The sequence below is a fragment of the Megascapheus bottae genome, chromosome 4 (assembly GCF_031878675.1).
Source record: "Megascapheus bottae isolate mThoBot1 chromosome 4, mThoBot2.hap1, whole genome shotgun sequence".
Lineage (NCBI taxonomy): Eukaryota > Metazoa > Chordata > Mammalia > Rodentia > Geomyidae > Megascapheus > Megascapheus bottae.
This window is the reverse complement of record NC_143512.1, coordinates 62,814,599-62,826,078: the sequence shown is the minus strand read 5'-3', so window position 1 is coordinate 62,826,078 and position 11,480 is coordinate 62,814,599.

Genomic DNA, 11,480 nt, shown 5'->3' with positions numbered 1-11,480 from the left:
TACTGGCTCCTCATGCTGTGGAGGCAATAATCAGACAGCCTCCGGACCGATGGCTGTCTAATACCCGGATGACTCATTATCAGGCCATGTTACTGGACACTGATAAAATCCATTTTGGCCCAGTAGTCACTCTTAACCCTGCTACCCTACTCCCAGTCTCAGAGGGGACGGAAGAACCTCATAATTGTCTAGAGATTCTTGCAGAAGTGCATGGAACCAGACCAGATCTCACCGATGTTCCACTCCCTGATGCGGACTGTACCTGGTACACGGACGGGAGTAGCTTCCTACAGGATGGACAACGGAAAGCAGGGGCCGCGGTGACTACAGAGAAGGAGGTAATATGGGCAGAACCCCTTCCACCAGGGACCTCAGCACAACGGGCAGAACTCGTGGCCCTGACCCAAGCTCTTCGAATGGCCAAAGGAAAGAAAGTCAACATCTACACAGACAGCAGGTATGCTTTTGCCACTGCCCATATACATGGGGAAATATATCGTAGGAGAGGGCTTTTAACTTCGGAAGGTAAAGAAGTTAAAAATAAAAAAGAAATTCTGGCCCTACTGTCAGCTTTATTCTGGCCAGCCAAGCTCAGCATTATGCATTGCCCTGGCCACCAAAAAGGAGACCACCCCGTGGCCATGGGAAATAGACTGGCCGACGAGACTGCACGCACGGTGGCAGCACGCTCAGTGGCACCGCAGCCCATGCCTGATGTCACAGCAGCCTTACCTATGGAAGCACCTAATAGGTCGTCCTTCTGGTACGGGCCAAAGGACCAAGACCTGTTAAAAACCCTGGGAGCCACCTTTGACCAGAAAACCGGAGATTGGCTAAAAGAAGGAAAGACTGTACTGCCTACCCCAATAGCATACCAGATAATAGACAGAATCCATAAAATAACTCACCTCAGTCCTAAAAAGCTTAAGGACTTGTTGGACAGAGATGAACAGTTCTTTTATTTCCCCAATAAAAAGCAAATACTTCAGAAGGTTGCAGATTCCTGCCAGGTCTGTGCTCAGGTCAACGCAGGAAAACACAGTGCATCCAAAGGGACCCGAGAAAGAGGACACCGACCAGGAGTCCATTGGGAAATTGACTTTACTGAAATCAAGCCCGGAATGTATGGATACAAGTATCTATTGGTATTTGTGGACACTTTTTCGGGATGGGTGGAGGCTTTTCCCACCAGGAAAGAAACTGCTAAAGTGGTCTCCAAGAAACTTCTGGAAGAGATTTTTCCTCGATATGGCATGCCCAAGGTAATCGGGACTGATAATGGGCCCGCTTTTGTCTCTCAGGTAAGTCAGATGGTGGCCAGATTATTGGGGATTGATTGGAAATTGCATTGTGCCTATAGACCCCAAAGTTCAGGACAGGTAGAGAGAATGAACAGGACCTTAAAGGAGACTTTAACCAAATTAACGCTTGCAACTGGCTCTAGGGATTGGGTACTCCTCCTCCCTTTGGCCTTATATAGGGCCAGGAATACTCCAGGACCCCATCAGTTGACTCCCTTTGAAATCCTGTATGGGGCTCCCCCACCTGCTGTCAGCTTTTTAGATCCTAATATTGCCAGTTTTGCTAACAGTCAAACTCTCCAAGCCCACCTGCAGGCTCTTCAGCTGGTCCAGAAAGAGGTCTGGAGACCTCTGGCGGCAGCCTACAAAGAACAACAGGACCGGCCTGTGGTGCCTCACAAGTTTCAGATTGGTGACTCTGTTTGGGTCCGCCGACACCAAACCAAGAACCTTGAACCCAGGTGGAAGGGACCCTATACTGTCCTGCTGACCACTCCCACCGCTCTCAAGGTAGACGGGATCGCTGCCTGGATCCACGCCTCCCACGTCAAACCGGCAACGCCCGCGGAGACCGGGACCGGACAGCGGACATGGCGAGTCCAGCGAACTCAAAATCCCCTCAAGATAAGACTCATAACAAATTCTCAATAATGGTTCTTATATATCTCAATGTCCTTTGTTGTCAAGGAGACTCTCCCCACCAGGTTAAGGCGTTAACCTGGCAGGTTCTGTCTGCTAATGCGGAGGTAGTATGGGAAACCACCAAAAATACCGTCCCCGATACCTGGTGGCCCATGCTTACCCCAGATTTCTGTCAACTAGCAGCTGGAACTGACCCTAACTGGGGAGTAGGGAATGTGGAGTTACAAGACCTCTATAAGAGCACCCACCCGGGGATAGTTGATACAGCAGGGTGCCGCACTCCATATGCAAGATGCAAGTTTGCTCATTATGATTTCTATGTCTGCCCCCGGGAAGATAGGTCCAGACTCAAGTCAGAACAGTGTGGGGGACCAGGGGAATTCTATTGTGCAAAGCGGGGCTGTGAGACTACTGGGACAGTCAATTGGAAATTACCGGGAGATGTAATAGAGGTCAACAGAAAATTTAGAAAAGAGACTGGCACAGGCAAACCAACTACAGATTGCTTGAGGGGTCAAAGTAGATTCTACTACGGACTCTCTTTACCCCTAAACATAACCTTTACAGAGAAAGGAAAAAAATTGGGATATAGAAAGTGGATCCGGGGGCGCACTTGGGGCTTTAGACTACAGGTTACTGGACATCACCCCGGAGTAATCTTTCAGATTAAACTAAAAATCCAGGCAGTTCCGAGTGGGGTTGTAGGTTTAGGCCCTATGCCTGTTAAAAGGATTGGAAAAATAAAGACTACACCTAAAATGCCTACCCTCCCTCCGACAACCACAACCCCGCCATTAACCACACCAACCCTGGCTCCCACTCAGCCAACCACATCAACCCCAACAGTAATTAAACATAATTTAGCCATACGGAGTGCTCAAATTCCAGGAAATATTGAACTATTGCAAGGGCTGATTAATGGGACCTACTTATTCCTAAATGCCACCAACCCCAATTTAACCCAAGAGTGTTGGCTATGCCTGGCACCCCAGCCCCCTTACTATGAAGGAGTTGCAATTAAAAGAAATTTCAGTACTTTCACAACACCTCCTCCTCAATGCAGGGCCTTTTCCCAACACAAGCTGACCCTTTCTGAGGTCACAGGACAAGGAGTGTGTGTGGGAACAGTACCTCAGGCTTATCAGAAACTGTGTACTCAGACTGTCAAAGTGCCAACTGGGTCCTATTTTTTAGTTCCTCCTGATAATACCCTGTGGGCTTGTAGCACCGGACTGACCCCCTGTGTGTCATCTAAAATTCTAGATCGCGCTTCAGACTTTTGTGTAATTATAGAATTATGGCCTAAAATAACCTATTACAATCCAGATTACATGTATAATTATTATGAGAAAAATACCCGAGTACGTCGGGAACCTATATCTTTGACTATGGCAATAATATTGGGAGGAATAACTATGGGCGGAATAGCCTCTGGAATTGGAACTGGGACATCCGCCCTTTTAGCTAGCAAAGAAATCAAAGCACTGCAAAGTGCAATGCATTCGGACATCCATGCTTTAGAAGAATCAGTCAGTGCCTTGGAAAAGTCCTTAACCTCCCTGTCTGAAGTTGTGTTGCAAAATAGAAGAGGGTTGGATGTATTGTTTTTAAAAGAAGGGGGACTGTGTGCGGCCCTTAAAGAGGAATGTTGCTTTTATGCAGACCATACTGGAGTAGTAAGAGACAATATGGCCAAACTAAGGGAGAGACTCAAACAGAGACAGCAAATGTTTAATTCACAACAAGGATGGTTTGAAGGATGGTTTAATAAATCACCATGGCTTGTCACTCTGCTTTCCAGTATTATGGGCCCGTTAGCCATTATTTTTCTAATTCTATTATTTGGTCCCTGTATACTAAACCGGGTACTGCAATTTGTCAAGGACCGGGTGGCAGTAGTCCAAGCCCTGGTATTAACGCAGCAATATAACCAGGTGCCTCAGGAAGACTGTCTTTAAAATAAAAGATTTTATTTAGGTACAAGAAAGAGGGGGGAATGAAAGACCCTCCCCCTGAAAAGATAAACAAATTAAAAGCATATCATATACTTAGCAGCTTAGCATTAGTAACGCCATTTTGCAAGGCCTGAACTAAGAAATAAAAGTGTAGTCTTAGGATAAAAATAGGGGGGGCAATAAGAGGAACAATGTATGGGCCAACATCTGACCCGGGTCCAGGAAACAAGAGGAACAGATGTTTGGTAAAAAGAATGGAGTGACACCAGGGCGGCAGTTGGGCCAGGCCTGTGGTTAGAGAAATGTGTTAAAATAGAAAGTCGCCAGTATATCAATAAGAGGAACTTGTTAAACCAATCAGAACCCTGTAACTATGCTGCCTCTGCTTCTGTAAGCCTGCTTCAGCTGTCTATAAAAATATACCCCTCTCCCCAGCCTGGCGCGCAAAGTCTTCTAGGAGGCTTTGCTGCCCGGGCGCCCGATACCCTAAATAAAAAACCTCTTGCTGCTTGCATCCGATTGAGTGGTCTCGCTGTTCCTTGGGGAAGGCCTCCCACTTGAGTGACCTCCTCTTAGGAGGGTGGTCTTTCAAACCCACAGGCTTACTGACTGACTTTTAGATTTTCTTCAGGCCCAGGATGGGCCTGTTCTGTTCATATGGGTTGATTTATGGCTCCTCATTTCACTTCTACCCCAACAAGAACTTCAGAGTACCTCAAAATGTAGCTTTTTGGAACTGGTGCTGTTGCAGATATAATTTGAACCACTATGGGAAACACATAGGAGAGTGTTAGTCTGCCTGGTCAGGAGAGAAAAGCAAAAACCTTACCTCAAAAAATAACCAGAGCTGGGGCTGGGAGTTTGGCCTAGTGGTAGAGTGCTTGCCTCGCATTCATGAAGACCTGGGTTCGATTCCTCGGTACCACATACATAGCAAAAAGCCAGAAGTGGTGCTGTGGCTCAAGTGGTAGAGCCCTAGACTCGAGAAAATCCAGGGACAGTGCTCAGACCCTGAGCCCAAGCCCAGGACTGGCGAAAAAATAAAAATAAAAATAAATAAATAACCAGAGCTAAAAAAGGGGACATGGTTGAAATAGTAGAAAATTCATCCAAAATCAAAATCAAAAATCAAGAAATTAAAAAAAACATTCCTATAAGGATGTATGATTTTGGTAAATTATAAACATACGTCAATACTGGACATGAAATTAGTTGGGTTGCAAATAAAATTAACTTCTTCCAAGGAAGTCCACAGTTTGTTTTCTGCATGTTTGTTTGTGACAAGGTTGGGGCTGAATTTTAAACTTGCTCTGAAAGTCCTGACTGGTCTTAATATCCTGCCTGCCACTGCTTCCAGAGTGTTGGTATGGCTGGCAAAATTAACTATTACTAGTTAATGCTTACATAACTCATATGATAGTGAGATCCTTGCTTCTTTCAAGATTTAAATGCAAATGTTTCTATCTCTATCTTCAAGAGTTGTTTCTCCAGTAAATCCAGACATTGTTTAGGGAGGAGGAGGGGAATTTCATTTCCTGAATTCTTTCTTTCTGTTTGCTCTAGGCCATTCTAGACTTGAACAAAATCCAATTACTTTGATACTGTCTAAAAACCTTGGCACAAATATGCATAGCTAACCTGACTATAAAGTTTTAGGAAAGTGCAGGGGAATCCTATCACAGTACAAACAACGATTATCTGTAGAGTGTGGCTACTTTTCCCAAGACCATCTCAACACCTCACTACTGAGATTTTCTTGTTGACTCCCGTGTTACAGGCTGTGCTGTCTGCCTTATGCCTTTTTAAAACTCATGCAGTATAGATTAGTAAAAGAGTTCTCATTTTTTCCACCCCAAACAACCTTCAGGTTATTTTTCTAAGTTTGCTTACTTTCCTAAAGATAATTGATATTCTTTTAGAGAAACTCTGTTGCAACGAAGTCATCATACAACACTTGATGTTCCTTTTGTACAACTCCTGTTTTATTCTCATCTGATGAATAGGAAGCTGTGTTGTATGGATATTGTAGATGTGGCCATGGTTCTTTTTGATGCTTATTTTGTATTCTCTCAATAGCTTTTTCATGTTCATTTCCCAGTTTTCAAAATTAGTATTTCTCCTTCAGAAAGAGATGGCCTTGTGGTATATTTAGTAAGACATATTTATCTTATGCTGATCTCTACCTTTTCTAAGTTTGATTCTCTTTCTCTTACCATGATCAGAAAAAGGGGTGAGGGGTGCAGAAGAATTTTCCTAAGTCATCCTCCAATTCTGAGATGGGCTCTTACCAATTAGGAGAAAACAGCCAATAAATGCAGTCTAATTTGCTTTTCTTCTACACTTTTTAGGCTTTACTAGTTTGTAGTTTGCAATGAAGCCTCATTCACATTCCCAAACCATTATTTATTTTCATGCTTATACTGTGTCTTGATCCCAGAACCTGGGCACTATTCCTTAGCTGTTTTCTTTGCTCAGGACTGGCACTCAACTAATTGAACCAGAGCTTTACTTCTGGATTTTTTGATGCTTAATTGGAAATAAGAATCTTATGGAGTTTTTTTTTCCAGCCTTGAGTCTTGAACTCTGGGCCCTGGCAATGTCCCTGAGCTTTTCAGCTCAAGGCTATTGCCCTACCCCTGAGCCCAGTTCCTTTTCCCATTTTCTAATGGTTAATTGGAGATAAAAATCTCATGGTCTCTTACTGCCTGGGGTGACTTGGAACTGTGATCCTCAGATTTCAGCCTCCTGAGTAGCTAGGGTTACAGGCATGAGTCAACAGGACTCTGATAATTTCTAAATCTTTAAGCTAACTTTGGTCTGTATTAAGAGACCAGCCTTTTTAGTCTTAGTTGCTTGGTCTCCTACATACACTTATCGCTAGTTTGAAGCCATCCAAGAAGTTGTGGTTCCATACGAGCATCATGGGAGCCAATTTTTAGAAGACTAAAAACATGTAACATGTAATTAAGCAGTCAGAAGGCAGGTTGGGAGTGTGCCTCAGTGGTAGAGTGCTTGCCTAGCATGCATGATTCCTTAGTACCACACAAACAATATAATAATAATAATAAATTATATTAAATGAAGTTAGACACCAATATTAGGATAAGATACTTCTTTGCAGTGGCAGTGAGAATGCACTTGAAGAGGATAGTGGGATTGGGGAAGGGCTGCAAGGAAGACGATAACGATCCAGATGAGAGAAGATGTGAGAACTAAAGTTAAAATTGCAGGAGAACTAACGAAGAAGTCTATGAGCTCCATGAAGTAAATGTTATGCTTGGCCATCTAAACACCAAATATTAAAGGTGGAAAATAGCTGATGATATCTCAGAGTGTCTGTTTTTCTGAATATCTGAGAGATTCTTCTGAGAGTAATTATCATCACTGACTCTGATAAGGATAGAGGAAATGGAAGATACATTGTTAAAGCATTGTAATATTTAGGATCAGTAGATATTTGCACATTCCTTTTAGACAATGTGTTAACTGTGATGGATTTCCTTGGGAAAACATGTCTGCTAGGGCCAAGTTTCTAATTAGCATCTGTTTCACTTAGACTATGTGAATGGCAAAGACCATTCAAGCCATCTGTCATGCATAATTATTTGAAAAGCTGTCTGCATTAATCAAATTAATTGTGTAGAGCTAGCCTTCAGGCTTATAGACTGTGTTTTTAAAACACATGCACAAGAAAATGTTTCTTCTTGCTCTTTAAGAAAATGTGGTGATGTCTACAGCTCTTTTCCCTTTCAAAACCCTGTGTTTAGAGCAATCATTGACTTGTAATGAACCATTTCCAACCTCATTTTCATTTTAGGCAGTGTTATTCAAATACATGGCTTAAAAAAGAAACATTTATAATCCAAAATTTATATTGCTAGCTCTACATTCTTCCCCAAACTCCATCCACACTTGTGTGTGTGTGTGTGTGTGTGTGTGTGTGTGTGTGTGTGTCTACTGCGAGATCCAAAAGCATTTCAACCTAACAGGTGAAAATATTCTTCATTTTCCTGGTATCCTGATGATTCCTTGTTCTTCCTGCTTGCTTGATGTTCTCAGCATCCACATGGTTGTGTGGATAACATTTTGAGAGTCATCTTTATTTCCTTTCTTTTTGTCACCATCGACATTGATACGACTAGTGAATTCAGTCAAATCTGTCTACAAACTCTTTGTGAATCAACTCACTTCCCCCCCATATTTATGGTTATTATCCTGGACTGTCTTTCCTCCTGACATCTGGCTATACCATTAAAACAGAGTAATAACTGAAATTCTTCTCCGTTCCTAAAATAATAATTGATAAGATTCGGCATTCATCTAACTTTCTGGCCTTAACTCTGGTCACCCTATCCTTGTATGATGCTTGTAAGTTATATTGGCTTGCTCTCTCCTAAGAGATTTTCAGATTACTCCTGACTTAGCATTCACTTTCACGTCTGGACTGTCCCTCTAGAGCCCCACACACCTAGGTCCTTTTGTTTCTCCATTTCTTACAAATCTCACTTCTTCAGTTGAGTGTCATTTACTTCCTATCACATCTAGGGTCCACACAGGAGCATGAAGTTACTTCTAAGTGTATTAAATGATGAACTGAAATACGTTCTATTGGCTATGCATGAGTATGATCAAATGACTGGGAAGTCAAATGAGATAAAACAAATAACATAATACATAATTATAAACTTTTATAACTAAAATAATAATAAAACAAACCCAGGGATTAGCAATAGTAGAGAGCTGCAAGAACAAAAAGAAGCTGCAAATTAACAACTGGAGTTCAGAGATCACAAAAGGAACTAGGACTCCGACTAATTTCTCAGCACTCCTGTCTTGAAATCTCACATGGGTGGTGCCATTGGTTAAACCCAGACATAAATTAGCTGACATGGAGAATTATAAAATATAAACTGCTAGAGCCAGTCCCATTATGGCGTACCAAAAGCAGAACATGACAGAGAAATTAATCTGAGCAGAATGGGATCACAGATGTGTATACCACTCAGATTAGAGTAATTCCCCTAACCAGATAGATATATCCATCCCATCCTGCCATGTCTTTGTTTTTATTATATATGTTCCTCTAGTACCTGGAAAATTTTATAGGCTCTATAAATAAATACAAGAAGTTTTTTTCCCCAAAAAGTCACAGTTAAAAAGATATGTAAAGTATTCCCTCAATAGTTCTTCAAATTTGAGTCGAAAGCAGAGGTGTTTATTAAACCAGTAGTGGAAACATATTCCTGACAGAGTCTCTACCCCAGGAGCAGGGCTGACACAGTGGTGGTGGTGAAATGAAGTATCTGTTGTATATTATTTTTCTGAAGAGATGATTCTAATATTTAAAAAATTAGTATGTTATAGTTGTGTTTTTATTTTATTAGACAACATTCTTCTTTCATGTTAACTTTACTAAGATGTCTTTACAATATAATCCAGTGTTTTTGCCAGGCCTGGTGGCACATGCCTATAAACCCAGAACTCAAGAGATACAGCAGAGTACTATTCCAGCTCAGACTACTAGATGCTATCTCAAACAAAAAGCCAAAACAAAATATGATAGAATGTTTTCGATTACAGCAGTGTGTCTAAAATCAAGAAATACAGAGGAAGATTTAAATATCTGAAAAATTGTACAAATTTTTTTTTTTTTGCCAGACTTGGGGCTTGAACTCAGGGCCTGGGGCCCTGTCCTTGGACACTTTTGCTCAAGGCTAGTGTCTGCCACTTGAGCCACAACACCACTTCTGGCTTTTTCTGAGTATGTGGTACTGAGGAATCGAACCTAGGGCTTTGTGCATGCTAGGCAAGCACTCTACTACTAGGCTATGCTCCCGGCCCCTAAAATTTCTTTCTATGATATATAGAATCAAATCCTGGGTCTTACACACATTATACAAGAACTCTATCAGAATAACAGTCCTTGCTTCAAATTAAGAATTTTAAATTAATGTAGATAAAATTTAATTAAATAAAATGTTAATTTTATTTGTTAGAGTATGTTAAGCACCGGTTTCCTTAATTAATTAGAAATATGGATAAATACATAAAACTTAAGATATCTTAACCATTTTAGAAAAATATATCAAACAGCATAATTATAATTTAGTGTTTTCTTACTAGCTTTGAAAAATGTGAGATCTAGAAATAGCAAGAGCTTTTTTTTTTTTTTCAGAATTATAACAGTAGAGAACCCAAGAAATCTCAGGAAAATAATCAAATCTAAGTTCCTGGAAAATCTTGATTTTTATGGCACCATGGGAGTGTGAACTCAGGGCTGAGAGTCTACCACTTGAGCCATACCCCTCTATTTCAGTAAGGATTTTAGTGAGTGCATTTAACCAATCATCTCTCTCTCTCATATATATGTGTATATTTCCAAATATATATGACACATTCTTCTAAAGTTATCTTGGGGCCAGGAAATGTGGCCTAGTGGTAGAGTTGTTGTTTTGCATGCACAAAGTTCCTGGGTTCAATTCCTTGGTACCACGTATACAGAAAAAGGTGGAAGTGGCTCTGTGGCTCAAGTGGTAGAGCACTATCCTTGAGAAAGCTCAAGGACAGCACCCAGGCTCTGAGTTCAAGCCCTAGCACTGGCAAAATCAACTAAGTTACTTTATTCCATTTTTAATGTTTCTTCCTATAATTCCTTTCCATTTTTTGTGATTAAATTATATATTTAATAGTTTTTTCACATGCATTATAGTATTGGTCTTATACTGTAAATCAATATTATAAGATTGCAAGAAAATTATATATGCTTTTACATATAACAACACTGTAATAATTAGGAGAAATAGAGCATGTAATTTAAAATTAAGTTTTAAAATATTGAAGATTAAATTTATAATGCAATATTGCAATTCCATAATGAGACTCCAACCTTGAAATCGGTCATTTTGTTTTGCCCTCTGATTTTTTTTCCTACACAAAGCAATCTAGCATTATGACAAGGTAATCTATAAAAATTCCATTGTTTATGTTACTTCTAATCTATCTTTCTAGCCTATAGATTCAGAGATTCTTCAACTTGCCAATGAGCACAGTTTATAAATCTAAACTTACAAACATTTCTAAAATGTTTGCAAGAACATAGCAACTATCTCTTTGTCAGTTCACAGGATTATTCTGCTTTGGTTTTCAGGTTTGCCAGTTGCATAAGGTATTGAAAGACTTCTATTGTTTCTTAGTTCTCAGCAAGACTTTTCTTTCCAAATATTTAGAAAAAAAAGGCTTCATTATCTGTGTAAGTACACATGTATAAAGAAAGATACTAAAATATTTAAATGATAATAAATATATGAGTGTACACTCTTTCTTGAGTGTACACTTAGACATGGATATACCCATGTCAACAATCTGTCAACTCTTTTTCTTGTCCTCTAGTTTTCTAAGTCTCTTTCAAGTAATTAAAGAGATGTAATAAAAAAATAAATGTAGTTATGTTTTACCATAACTTTGTGGGGTTGGCACTGCCTTTATCTCTTTCTAAATAGGAAAGCTGATGCTCAGAAATGTAACCTGTCCAAAAGCATACAAATGATGCTGGTGCTCAAACCCCAAAACCCGTGCTCTGGAC